This window comes from Triticum dicoccoides, chromosome 2B, assembly GCF_002162155.2.
Source record: "Triticum dicoccoides isolate Atlit2015 ecotype Zavitan chromosome 2B, WEW_v2.0, whole genome shotgun sequence".
NCBI lineage: Eukaryota > Viridiplantae > Streptophyta > Magnoliopsida > Poales > Poaceae > Triticum > Triticum dicoccoides.
In genome coordinates this window covers 438,174,063-438,187,682 of record NC_041383.1, presented here as the reverse complement: position 1 = coordinate 438,187,682, position 13,620 = coordinate 438,174,063, and positions in this window count along the sequence as shown.

The window sequence follows — 13,620 nt, the reverse complement described above, 5'->3', positions numbered from 1 at the left end:
GAATGTACATAGTACGAGACTTAATATCGATGTTTCAATTCGGTGTACATTGTAAGATTTGAACCGAGGACCAGGCATACGGGTAATTATTTCGAATTCGTGGCATACTAAGTTTCAAAAAGTGACATTGGCTCAATTTGTTGTGCTATTTTGTAGGTCATATGTTTGAATCCATCCAAAAGTTTTCTCACTACCATGGTGTTCATCATATACATATGAATTTGTATTAAAAAAGTAGCGTGGATATAGTGAAATGCGAAATCCACGTTAGAATTGGAGATCGCTACGTGACACACACTCTAATTCAAATAACTAACTACGTGACACACACTCTAATTCAAATAACTAATTATGTGACACACTCTAATCCACGTTAGCGTGGGTACCGTTTTGATTTTTTTTCAAATAACTCCTCATTAATTAATTTATAGTACTTCCCCTGTTCACTTTTATAAGACCTTGAAGACATTTCACACAATGTGCAAAACAGTTCATTTTAAGTTGTCTAAAACGATTTACAAAAGTGAACGGATGGAGTATCTCGTTTCGAATGACTAATTATTGCAAGGAAAACACGGGCATGGTAATACATACAGTTTCCTATTGCAAATGAAAGAAGATTCATTTGCATTCTCAAATGTAGGCGCACTAGGCAGACCAGGGTCATGTCGGGGTGGCGCTGCTTCGGTGCCTTAAAGGCAACTGCCCTTAGGTGACTGACATGTGGGCCAGCCACCTGTTGGGCCCACATGTCATGGACACAAAGGCAGGTGAAGCATAGTCCTGTCGGGGTGGTCGCGTGTGTCGGACGGACACGTAGCACCTAGCCACCCACCCACCCCCCAAAAAAGGACGACACCAATATAAGTTTTCGCTTCCACATTTCGGATTGAAATATTTGGCGGCCCCAATTCCAGCCCTGCAAAATCTCTCTTCTCCACCGTCCCCTTCCGCGCCCAGATTGCTCAAATCCCTAATTAACCACCATCGCTCGAATCTCCCCTCGTCTCGTCTCTTTCCCCACCGTTCCGCACCTTTGTGCCGGACGACGACGACGAAGACGATGGTCGCGCTTCACCACCGCACCGGAGCTACCTCATCTATGCCCTCGTCCACCGCACCGGGTGGTCCACCGACAACGTCGGCCGCCGCAACTGACGTGCCTCACAGACGCCGAGTTCCACCGCATCAGGTGCGCTTCACCGACGCCGTCTCCCAACTCACCGGGGCTACTTCACCGAGCACATCGTCGCACCTCCGCCCCCCGAGGCCGTTGGGGCTTCACCAACGGTCTCGTCCACCGCATCGTAGCGCTCCGCTGCCACTCAAGATCTGCATCCGTGCGCGGCCAGCCAACGCCAGCGCATCACCCTCAACGGCTCTAAAGTGACCCGCACTCTAGCTAGGCGAGCATGCCCAAACACCGGCCCGAACTAGGTATCCACACATCACTCCCTTGTGCACTGTTCCGATGATGTTTGGATATCCTTTCACTGCTCTCTTAGCTTACAAGCCTATGAAACTCTGACTTTAACTCTTATTTCTTTTGGAGATATCATCTGAAACAAGCAAATCCATTTTTAGCGAAGCATGACGGGGCTACGGGATCTGGTACACATCCTGCACACCCGTATAACCTTGTAAGTATCTGTCCTCCGGTACAACATCAAGGTCGATTCCTCTTATTTGTTCAACCATTCACCGTGTCAAAAATGCAGAGGGGGATGCAAGGAGCACAAGGCCTGCACATCCAAGCAAGTGGTAACATGGACTTGTACATGGAACATCCCAAGCGCAAGCAGAGTTGAAGTGAGCCTGTGCAACGAGCTAGCATAAGTCCCTGCATTTCATTTAATTCATACTGGCATTCGTGTATGATTTCTGTGCAGTGGCCGATCCACGAATTCAAGTTACCAAGGGCAAACATTTAACTTAAAAAATACGAAGGCACTTGCACTCCGGAAATCAACATAACTTGAGAAATGTCAAGCTACATGCACTTTGAAAACTAGCTAATGATCCAAAGTAGTTCAGATTACAAACACTAAATGATGCAAGCACCAAAAAACACAAAATGCAACATGGTGTACAAGGACTACAAACATGGTATGTACCTGCTTGAATTATTCGTTCTCTGGCTGAAAATATCAAAGTGTAATTGCATGTATAACCAGTGCGCAAACTGCATATCAATATATCTATCCTGCACAAGTATGCCAATAGTTTCAAACAACAAATTAGAAAAGTATTTATGCTATGTTGTCATGATACGGGGACTTTCTAGTAGATGGCCTCAATGTTTCCTCAAGCTATGAAAATGCACTATAATTTGCTTGTCATCAATGCCTGCAAATCTCTGTCTCTCTCAACATAGTAGATCATCATTTGACACTAAATCCTTCAATGAGCTTGCAAAATGCTTGCATTAGATCCCTCATTAGACACTATATGTTCATCACCAGGAGCATGTAAAATGTTTGCATCAAATCCTTCATTAGCAGTCTGTTCATTAGACACTTAAGGCTCAAGAACAACATGAGCTTGTATGTTTGCACCGGAAACTTGATTAGATACATCAGATTCAGTCAGTTCAGTATTGATTGGGGGAGTTATAAAATAAGTAGAAATTGGTTTCATTTTCTCATAGATTCCCTACATACAAGCAGTTTTACAACACCGTCAGGTTTAACTATTGGCCAGAAATTGAAGAGTTGAATTAGATATAATCAGGGATGTGATGTACCTGCTTGTTGCGCATGCTACTCTTGCAAGCTGCGACTGTCCGTTTGCGCAAGCTCGATGCCATGCCCGTGCTGCCACCGCTGCCTCCCACACAGGCTACACCCAGGGTTGGATCTTCATCTTCTTGTCCTTCCGTTCGCTTGAAGCCCGACGACCGCCCTCCAACGAGGGCGCGAGGAAGTGCTGTGTCGGTCTGTCCAGCGACGGCTAGGTTACGAGTGAACCAGACTGGAGGCTGGAGCGAATGAATTGGGATTTTTCCTGCCGTCGATCGATATGGGAGGCGCTCGTTTGGCCACGAGCCTGCTATAGGGCCTGCCTTGCACTTATGTTATTGGCCCATCCAAATTGAAACATTTTTCTTCATTTTTTACATTGCCTGCTCGTGCGTTGGGACGAACAAAACTAGCATGGGCCAACCTGGACGACTCAAACTAGGTGCACACTTTCCAGCCACCTGAGGCGGCCGCCCATACCAGCCCCTATGGTGGCGTCGCCCCTTTTTGCATGTATGATTGGATAGTTTACCCACAGAATGGTTGAATTGCTTGTTTCTATGAACTTAGTTCGCCAATAATGTGAAGGATGCCAGTCTTTTCATCCTATTGTAGATTGCTTAGATCTTGATATGCCAAAAGTAATCGCATGAAATATACAGTAAAAGCCAGTGTGATGTGTTTGGCTACAACTAGTCTGACTACACGTCCTCATATAACGTATCAAGGATGCACCATCTTACCAGATTAACCATTCGACTTACCCATGCAGTGTGGGAAGAAAGAAGTATTGGGACTGCGTATCCAAGCAATTGATGCCATGGACTCATTTGTACAACCTTGTAAGCGAAAAAGAAGTTGCAGTGTGCCCGTACAAAGAACTAGCGTAAGTTCAGTTACCTGCTTCTCAGAATTTTAGTTAGCCACTTATTGCAAAATTGTTCAATTACGTTGCTTGGGTTAATTTAGTTTGCTACTGATTACATAATGGCACAACCTGTTAATCATATTGTAGACTGCGCCTATCTATGTGTTTGATACTTACTGTTAAGAATTACCTGTTTGCCTTAACTCTACTTGTTTTTTAACTGTTTTGCTGCTGCAACAGCGGGTTACAATGATGTTAATAACTACTCCCTCCGTCCCATAATATAGGACGTTTTTTGACACTAGCATAGTGTTAAAAAACGTATTACATTATGGGACGGAGGGAGTACTTTTCAGCATCCAATTGAAACTCTTTAATTCCTTGTTTGTTTAACTGGTTTGCTATTATAACTCCCAGTTGAGATGTTTTGCTAACTTCAACTTTTCTGAATCCAATCGGAACTTTAATGGCAAAACAGGTTAGCCCATGATCAAAGAGCGAGGTCCCCATGGACGTTGCATCATCCCACAGCAGTGGCACCGGCCTAATCGTGCATTATGAATTGCCAACTGCTGATGCTCTAGAGGCTAAACTAGTGGTAGAAAGAGATTCTGCTTCTGCACTTAGAGATGAAGTTGACATGTTGAGGAAGCAAACAACACAATCACAAGTAGTACTCAAGACAACCATTAAATATTTGGTGGATTTCGAAACGAAGCAAGCTGAGACTGACCAGATTGTTAAGGTCCTGAAGGAAAAAGGAAATTAAATTCCTACTTGGTAAATCATAGGTGAAATGTTCTTTCCATAGTTGAATAACCTTTGTGTTGTCTGTTCATGTAATCAATCAAACCATTTGTTTTAGAGATCATGTAATAATTGTTTTTTTGTTTTTTGGTTTGTAATTTTATTTGAGCACAAGTCTGTATTAATTGATAAGACTCGGAGACATTTCGTTTGGATTGCTGTGCCAGACCTACAAATATGACAATCGGGCTGAATGTGCATTCAACAATAGTAGTAGTATAGATGGACCATAAGTGGCACGCATCGGAAAGGGCCAAGATGCTGGCTAAAAAAAGATGTTGTTGTAGCCAAAAAAAAAGTACATCGGCCTGGCTTATGTATGTTAGTTGATATTATTGATCCATATACTCTATAAGTGTTTATATCTCTGTTAGTTCTGTACATTCTTGGTTGATTGACTCGGTATTTGAATCTTGATACATCGCTTGTGTACATATCTAAATGGGAGTACACATTATGCTGCGTGTGACATTTGAGTTGGACATGAAGTGTTCCAAATATTCGAATTCACCTTAAACTGGATACTAGTTTCTGAATTTGAGTATCAGCATTTGTAAACCATATTCATATATGACAATGGAATACATCTTTGTCGTCCTTTTGAAGATATATAAAAACACATAGAATGATTTATAAAGATTCATATAGGAATACAAAATGGATTCGAATTTAGTTGCCAGGGTAAACGTGGATGCTTATTGTCCCAAAATTTGAAACAACCAGCAAAATTCCACTCCCACGTCGGCTGCCCGAAGCCAAGTGTTTGGGAGATGGAAATTACTGTCTACCCATTACACGGACAATCCATCAGCCCGATTTCCACTGCTCTAAATATGGGTAGGTTAGTAACTTCAATTAGACGTGACACACCCTCCTCTGAGCCCATTCCGACACGGTGGGCGTCAAACATGGGCGACAAAACACATTTGATTCAAGCTCATCCGAAAGACCTCTGTTTCTCCCTCCATTCCCCATTCATACACGGTGGGCGGCAAAACAAACTCGACTCGACCGAAATCGATGTAGGCAAATATTTTCAATAGGGGCAGGTTTGTAACTTCACTTAGACGTGACACAACCGCCCTACCTATCAGCCCCGTTCATACACCATGGGCGCCAACCATGGGCGCCAACCACCCTCTCCTCGCCCGAAATCGCTCTGGGCAAATATTGGCGAGATGCGAGATTACCGTCCTATCCCCAACCGACGAGACATCCAAATTTTAAACGGGGGCTAAGTTCGTAACTTTCCCATATTTCAGACAGGCGTGTCCCAAAAACATGGTTCCCCGTACCTCTCCCTCCATTTCCCCATTCATACACCGTCCGCGCTAGAACACCCCATCCCCACACCAGCCTCCGTCCGCCACCCCATCCATCGCCGCCGTCCTCCACCACATCCATCACCACCGTCCTCCACCATGCCGGAGCGCCTACCAAGACCGCGTCATCCACTGCTAGAGATGGACGTTTCTCATCCACGGCGATGGACCAATAGCCTTGCATCGTATCCTCTGACTTCATCGGCGCCGTCATCCTCTTTGCCGGGGCCGCTCACACGACCTTCTCTTCCACCGCAACGGGACTTATCCTCCGATGCACGCGTCTACCATCGCAGATCTGCTTCAACGCCACCGACAGCCATCGCACCCCCGATGCCTACACGGTGCCGCAAGAGAGGTGGTACTTCATATCTCCTGAACTTTTTGGTCTCAACCAGAAAATAGATCTTAACTTGGTTACTCTACTTTCTTTTCAGCTCTTAGAATTTAGTTCTTAGTTCGAAGCAAACAATGGATGCTAAATATCATTTATCTAGTTTGCAGCTTCAAATCTGCCATGGCACATCCATAATACGGTTTAATTGGTCATACTTAGGGTTTAATTGATCATGTTGGTTCCATGGTGGTTTCTTTAATGGAAATCGGAGGGGAAACCCTCTTTTGCTAAAAAAATATGCTTAGAGTTTCCCCCTTTTATGATCACTATACGATCAGAATAGGTGCTTCGTGTCATAATAACACTGCTCCACGCATCAAGCTAAACAAGCTTAGATGTTCAAATACGAATCTGATATTATTAAAACAGAGTTGTTTAATTGGTTAGCTAAATGTTCCTAAATTAGTTTTGAAAATGCACGTTCACCGCTCGGGTGTGTATCTCTACAGGGTGCCCATGGTGGGCCGGCCCACCCTGGGATTTTGGGTCGTCCCAGGCCCCGGTTCCCCTCTGTTCTGCTGCACGCTTCCGATCTCTACTCGCCCCCAGCCGCCTGCCTCACCGGCGACTTGCCGTCCCCAGACGACATGACTCTAGGAGGAGACGTCGGACTAATAGGAGGCCAGGAGCCGCTCGCCCAACAGCGTCACCGCTGCCCGGGCGCGCCACCGCGCCTACCTTCCCAGTCCGTTCAGGGCTCAGGCGTGCAACACCCACCAAGCCAACCCGATTTATCCTGAGATATGTCCTCAACACTCAGCAGCCACTCCTCATCACCCATTTTCTAATTGATTCATTACTCATTAGGCAGGACTGTTATTAGGGTTTGTTGTGTGCTCAGTGCTACCTACACTTAATGGTTTAGCTGTATTTCGGTAATCTTTAGTACCTCTAAAGTTCATAGGGTTTTCAAAATTCCGGCCCTCGGAACAAAAACTAGTCATTTTGGATTGTTGGTCGTAGTGACATTGACCCAGATTACTACTGCAAGCCAGGTTTGTTGACAATTTTACTTCTCTTTCTTACTCATCTGATATAATATCCAATTATTCACGTCGATTAGTTGCAAACAATAAGTTCCAGACAAACTTCTTCATTCAGATTTTGGATGGTCTCTTACTGCAGTTACAATTCTGCATACTTGTCCTAATAAGCTCACAATTAAATGATTGATTCACTACATCTATGCTTGCCTTGTCATATTTGTTGTGAATATTCTTTTAGGGTGGACCACCCTGTTTCTAAATACTGGAACCGTAGACCTAAGTGAATAGTATTTCTCTATGTGATCTCTTCCATCATGTGTGGGTAACGAACACTGCATTGTATAGAAAGAAAGTGTCATTTCTAGCTTTTACATAGGTTTTGATCTTTTACATGGAATACAATTTGCCTACTTGCTTTGTGTCGCACTACCAACACTCCACCCTTGAAGCTAAACATTACGCCGCTCATAATTGCTTAGTTTATTTGTTCAAATACGAATTTCATATGATTCTAATGTTCCTAGTTCAGTTTTGAAATGTGTGCCTGCCTGTTATAGAGACATAAGGGGTTTGTATTTCTGTGTGTGGTCTGGTCAGCACGGTTGGGGAGGTGAACTTTGCATATGCAGGGGTTTATAGGGAGACACGCTCCGAGTTGAATCCGCAATGCATTCCATAGATAATCTGACTACTTTTTATGTTTTCATGAATCTCAGATTCTGAACAGCATCATAATGATTATGAGCTTGCGCGCATGAAAAGAATAAAGCAGAACAATGCCATGGCTGTCAAACTTGGCATTAAGGGACTGAAATCAAGTCTGGATGCAATGCAATGCAAATGCTCTCCACCTACAGATTCATGCTCAGAATATGATCCTAGCAGTGATTCTGAGCTAGAGGGAGACCTAAGTTAACGTAGCTCCCTAGTGGAGGAGTCAGAGGAAGATGCCCTATCTTATTCACCCATCAAGGTACTTGCTCTAACTTTCCAAGGTTACATTGCTCGTACATATCTTGTAACTGATGCTTTGCATTGCTTCTACTTTGTTGAACTGCCATTAGCTTAGTTTACACATTGTGTATGTGAATACGCCCTACCTATCCATTTTAAGTACATATTCCATCTGTCATCATACCATATTTATCCATTCAAATGTTGTTCTTGTGTATCAGACGTTCAAAAGGAAGAGGGTGATTGCTGATCCTGGAGGAGCACAAGCAAAGTATTTGGAGAAGGTAGTGGCACCTGATAAATCAAATAGCCCATTAGGTGTAGTTGCAATATCACCTGACCCACAAAATACCCCAACTCTAGCAGACTCTAGCCCTACTACACTGGTCATTTCTGATGCCCCAACTCAGCAAACCCCAACTGCAGCAAACAGTATGATTATGCCAGTTGACATAGCACCAGCTGTATGACGCAAAACCCCCATTCCAACAAAGAGTACACCAAATCCAGTTGCCAAATCCCTTTTCGAACCAGAGAGAGCCCCAATTGCAGCAAATAGGACCCCTGTTCTATTTCTTCCCAGTTTAGAAGACGAAGCTTATGTTGTTGTCAGGAACTTTGTGCGCATCTTTCCTTCATGGAAATATTATACCGCAAACACAGAACAATTTCCAGTCTTCCTCCGCAACTTACGCGTAAGTAATGTACTAATGTTATTCATGGTCATTACTGCATATGTTTCTGCTAACAGAAGACACAAGATTTCATTCTTTTAAATAGGCAGGAGCAAACTGGATTGTGATGACGAGCAAGAGTTGGTTGCGCTTTTCAAGCACTTGTTGATGAAGTATCGTTCCTACCTGAGGCAAGCACACTTCGATGGCAAGCCTCTGAACGAAATTTCTGTAAAGTCTTCGGTGCTACATTTATCCGACGGTGACTGGAATAATCTTGTTACACATTGGTCTCGGCTGCAGCGTAAGGTACTGTCTATGATATCACATCACAATTTGAACTACATTTCTGCATTTGCCTTAATGTCTCACTTGTACGAAAACTGTTAGTAGAAGAACATTCATTCTCAAGGGACCACAGAATCTCGCAACTATACTGCACACTGCATTGCTCTCGTGAGTACCTCTTGCCCTGTATGACCATACTTACTTTCATAGTTGTTTGATTATGTAGCATCACTGCACATGTTAGCCTCGTAATCGTCCATTTGGTGGACATTATAAGATCCGAATGGACTCTTACACAAATTTAGAATGAACCCAATGCTTTTGAAGAGGTTTAGCTCTGCAGTCCTCTTGTAAGGACTGAACGTGGTCTATCACTATACTTACATTAACAGCTACTCCCTCTGTCCCATAATATAAGAACGTTTTGTACAGTACACCAGTGTTCAAAACACTCTTGTATTATGGGAAGAGGGATTGGTTCATTTTGTAGCATTCTGCATCTTATCTCCCTCGCCCACCATTTACTAAAAAAGATCAGATCTATATTTAATCTTACTAACAAGTAGAATACACAGACAATGCCAGTGCAGAAGTGTAGCCCATTGCTCTTGTCAGTACATTTTGTCCTGTAACGCTTGTACTTCCAGGGATTGGTAGTTGATTATGTAGCATCAATCTGCATCTTATCTTCATTATCCTCTACCCCTTCCAGTATTATCATATCTATAATTACTCTCTACAAAATGTAGAGTACAAGCAATGCTTATGAAGAAGATTCTGTGCTGAAATTCTTGAGTTATCCTTCCCTTGGCATGGAGAAGGGCATTATAAAGCCGGTGTTAACTGTTAATGTAAGTCAGTCCTTCTAAAGCCTTTATCCTCAACTGCTCTTTAATTTTCTCATACTCCCTATCGTTTACTATTGTTTAGTTTGCTGTTTCTACCAAAATGCATGTTCATAAGAACTGTAAGTTCTAAGTTTTACTTGTAAAACCAAATTTCTTATTCATACCATGCACATTACTTAATACTCCCTATATGTATGCTTTGTTTTGTGGATCTATAATCCAGTGTGTGGTGAAGCAGCCCACGTTTGCACCTTGTCATCTCCTGTTTTATCTTACTGATGTGGCTGATGATATGAACAACATGCCATGCACATTATCCAAAATAGATACAATGATTTTCTTTGCCCTTCATCTATGCTTGTTATGTTGACATGGTAATCCAGTAGTGTGGTGAAGCTCCCCGCATTATGAACAATGCCAAATTATGCTATTGATATTTTGAACTTACTCTTTATTTTCTAATTTGAAATTGGATAGAATTGACAGAACGATTATCATCTTTGTTTATACACGTGCAAAACCTGTCATCTCTCTGCTTTGTTTCAGGGTGATATGCCTGACGGCATGCACAAGTCCGCTGAAGGCTGTGAGACAAACCCAACATATATTGCAGCAAAGAAGGCAAAACATCTTGAGATAGCGAGACAACCCCAAAGTCTTGTCTTGATGTAGTGTTCAAGTTACTTGAGACTAACAGTCAGACAAGCTCACAGAATTCGTTGTCTGAATCAGTTCGACTTCTTAAGTCCCAAGTTCTAGCAGAAAGGCATTCTACAAGTCAACTTTGACTTGAAGTCCTATCTCTAAGAAAGATTGCGGAGAACACCAATGAGAACCTCATCGCTAAACAGCTACACCTGGAAGCTATGACCGACATGCTAGGCCGGTCTCACAGCCTTGCTCAGCAGCTTGCGCAGCAGTTTCCCCGCAAGGCTAACCTTTCTTGAACTGTCTTGGAAGTGGTCTCGGTTTAGTATTATTTTGTTACGCTGCAATGGTGCCCAGTTTTTGTAATCTGCTTCTTGGTTGCGCTTTATGATCACTGGTGGCGAACTTCGATGCCCAGTGGATGTAATATACCTTAAATCCTTTATTGTATAGTGTAGGTTTATTCTTATTTACTATGCCGTAATTTATTTATTGCATAGAGTAGGTTTGTTCTTAATTCCTACTAGTTACTGCCATCATTCGCTATCTGGAAAAAAATCAGATGTAGTCGACCGGGCCGAAACATTCGATAACGGGCCAGGTTTTTAGCGGGCCACAATTGGGCCGGCCCGCGTCTTTCTTGGGCCCGAATGATTGGGGCCTTCACACATTGCGCCAGGCCCAAACTTACACCGGCCTATATTTTAGTTGGACCTTTTGTCGACCCAGCGCTTAGTTTGGCCCAGGTAGCGTTGGGCCATTAACAGGCTGAATATTGTACTGGCTTGTTACGGCCGAGATGAAACCACGGGCCTTTAGCAGGCCAAAATGCATGTTGGGACTCAATTTTCACTAGTCGTCGACGGGCCTTCAGCAGGCCGAAATGTAGACTGGGCCGTTATGGGCCCAGTTGGCTCACGGGCCGTTACCAGGCCGAAACATATCTCGGGCCTTAGTTGGCCCACTGATATCATGGGACTTTAAGAGGCCGAAAGCTTAGTACCGGCATCAACATGCCAAATTACGCGACAGGCCTTTAACAGGCCCAAAGTCACGTTGGGCTTAACTGTTGCCACCTTTAGCACGGGCCGTTAGTGGGCCTGATGTCCCGTCGGACCATATATGGCCCAGGGGCAGCACGGGCCATTCCCAGGCCGAAAGTCACACCGGGATGAAATGGGCCCATGTCTACATCAGGCCTCTAACAGGCCGAAAGTCACTGGGCTGTAGTTGGGCCCGAATATTCGGCGAACAATTAACGGGCCAGATCTGGCTTCGGGCCGCAAATGGGCCCAAATATTGGGCGAATAATTAACGGTCCAGATCTGGCTTCGGGCCGTAAATGGGCCCAAATATTGGGCGAACAATTAACGGGCCAGATCTAGTTTCGGGCTATAAATGGGCCTTTATTAAGTAGGCCTTTATTGGGTTGGCCCACTAGTACCTGATTAAGTTCTACGGGCCTTTGACTGGGCCGGCCTTTTTAACCAATATGGGCCTCTGTTGGGCCCAGCCACATGTCAACGTACCATAGGCATGTCTCCTCCAATGGACGGGCGACATCTGGCCCACTAACGAGATGACAGGTGTTCCCTTCGGCCAATCAGAATTTTACACGTGGAAATTTCCCATTGGTCGGGGCTGTTAATGGGTTATCGGAGCCAAAATCCGACCAGATAGCTTAACGACGTTCCGTTACGGTGGATGCCACGTGTTGTTCACCCTTGACGAAAGCACTTCTGTGACGCGCGATTTATCGTCATGGAAGTGGACACTTCCGTGATGATAATTTTGGTAATGTCATGGAACACTTCTATGACAGCACAGGTATGACTATCTTGATTCTGTCATAAATTTGTCATGGATGTACATGCATGACAAAAAACACGACCTACTGTGACAAACACGTATCATCACGGGAGTGTATTTTTTTTGTAGTGATGTGGGACCAGAAGACGAAGACCCCCGGCAAGCCTTGCTGGAGATGATTGCGGGGCGGCGACCAAGCCCACGCCCGACAAGGTTTTGCCACCCCACCACCACTCTAGTGCGATGACCAGCTTGCCAACTAGGCAGACGCCTGCGTGGTGACATGTAGATCTTTGTGGAGGCTCTACCATCGCGCCAACACAACAGCTAGCTAGCCAGCATGGAACTGCATGCCTCGTTAGCCTGGACGCGTGTCAAGGCAAGGAAGGGCAACGACGGACGGGACAACTTTTGTTGCCGTCCCCGATAAAGTGAGAGGGCATGTAGGTAGCGCATTAAATGTGTTTGTCCTACGACACCCGCGATAAGTATGTACATTGTAGATACTTTCCACCTTCTTTGTGCCACTGTGGCAACCTCTTTGACATATAAAGGGAGGCTCGTGGCATACTAAGAGGGGATTCAGACTTTTTGAGCTAGGCATGCACCACAGCTAGTTCAAGAACTCAAGAACACAGAATATATACACAAGCAGGACTAGGGTATTACGCACCAGTGCGGCTCGAACCTGGGTAAAAATCGCCTCGTGCCTGACCGCTAGACCCGCTCTTCATGCAGCTCCTCTCCCCGCCAACCGTAGAAGGGATCTCCCTGATCCCATAAGTGTTCGTTTCCCGACAGATATGGTGCGATCTATGATGTCTCTTACTGATTTACCGCTATCGTTTTGGGGTTATGCTTTAGAGAAGGTTGCATTCACTTTAAATAGGACGCCTTATGAACTATGGTTTGGCAAGAAACCAAAGTTGTCATTTCTTAAAGTTTGGGGCTGCTATGCTTATGTGAAAAAGCTTCAACCTGATAAGCTCGAACCCAAATCAGAGAAGTGCGTCTTCATAGGATACCCAAGGGAAACTGTTGGGTACACCTTCTATCACAGATCCGAAAGCAAAATCGTTGTTTCTAAGAATGGATCCTTTCTAGAGAAGGAGTTCCTCTCCAAAGAAGTGAGTGGGCGGAAAGTAGAACTTGATGAGGTAATTGTACATTCTCTCGAATTGGAAAGTAGTTCATCGCATCAATCAGTTCTAGTGATTCCTACACCAATTAGTGAGGAAGCTAATGATGATGCTCATGAAACTTCAGATCAAGTTACTACCA